This window comes from Propithecus coquereli, unplaced genomic scaffold (assembly GCF_000956105.1).
Source record: "Propithecus coquereli isolate 6110/MARCELLA unplaced genomic scaffold, Pcoq_1.0 Scaffold39, whole genome shotgun sequence".
Classification (NCBI taxonomy): Eukaryota; Metazoa; Chordata; class Mammalia; order Primates; family Indriidae; genus Propithecus; species Propithecus coquereli.
This window is the reverse complement of record NW_012149618.1, coordinates 1905223-1906740: the sequence shown is the minus strand read 5'-3', so window position 1 is coordinate 1906740 and position 1518 is coordinate 1905223.

Here is a 1518-nt window from a genome sequence, read left to right as displayed (position 1 = left end):
CGACTGAACAACTTTGCAACTCAGATAGTGGAAGGTCTTTGTCTGTGGTCTAGGATGGTTTATCTTTTGCAGGATAGGTGACATTGTGGTCAAATTCTCAGTGGGAAGCCCAGTGGAAAACATAACCAGTGAGGGACACCATGTAATCCTGGACGCTGTAACATGAGGTCAAGCTGAAAGGACCGAAGCATTGTGACCGATAAGGAGCACTGAGAAAGGGAGTGGGAGAGGACAGACTGTCAGTGTCTCTCCCACAGTGACGGGGAAGAGATGCCAGCACTGGGCAAGGCAGGATCCTGTTTGGCAAGGGGTGTCTGTCCCTGTGTGGGAAAGTATGACTCATTGGGGTGCCACAGCTCAGTGACACAGCCTCTTAAGATCTTCCAAGGCCCCTTAGCCCGCCTCTGTATTTACCAAACGACTCTTGGATCCACTTTTGGCGTCGGAAGTGCGCCTTCCCACAAAGTGAAGAATGTGCTGACTGGGGTTTCTTCAGGCCCATTGTCAGTTCTATTTTACAGAGTGAATGAATAATGCTGCATCTGGTTTCTCCCTCATGGGTTTGGTTTAGCATGAGTTTATTCATTCAACATTACTTCCACAAACATTTATCGAGTGCCAGGCATTGGTCGGAGCCCTATCCTCACGGATAGGGCTAATAAGGGGATACCTCAGGTTCTGAGACCCTCGCTGTCTCATCCGCACCAGGAAGACTTAAGAAGCTTTAGCGCAATCTCAGAGGATTTAGCAGCATCAAATTTCCCTTGCCTGGACCCTGAGAAGCTGCGTTTCAGTAAATAGACTTAAGACCCACTACCTCCCTCCCCACTGCAGGCCCAGCCCCAGGGTCTCGGTCTGGGCACAGTCTACACCCAGTGTATTGGGAGGTCTTTCTACTGTAGCTAATGGGAGTATCAACTCTTTCTAGACTTTTTTTTTTTTTTGAGACAGAGTCCAGAGTCTCGTTCTGTTGCCTGAGCTAGAGTGCTGTGGCGCCAGCCTAGCTCACAGCAACCTCAAAATCCTGGACTCAAGTGATCCTTCTGCCTCAGCCTCCCGAGTAGCTGGGACTACAGGCACATGACACCATGCCTGGATAATTTTTTCTTATTTTTAGTAGAGACAGGGTCTTGCTCTTGCCCAGGTTGGTCTTGAACTCCTGAGCTCAAAGGATCCTCCCACCTCCGCCTCCCACAGTTCTAGGATTACAGGTGTGAGTCAACCCGCTTGGCCCCTTTCTAGCCTTGCATAAGCTATTCTGACTGTTCCATCTCCTCCTCCTCTCCAGTATTTTTTCCTCCAATGTCAGTAATTTCTTCACACACATGGCCAATTAGAACCCAAAGAGTCAGTGGGTCTCCTCTGCAGGTCTCCAAGAGCTCTTTCTCTCTCTCTCTCTCTCTCTCTCTGTCTCTGCTGCAGCCTGGAAACTGTCCAGCCAGTGAGCTGGGACACTGGCCTGGCTCACCTCATTTGTTTCCCTTCTCTCAAGGATCACTGTCCTGAGATGCCTGTTTT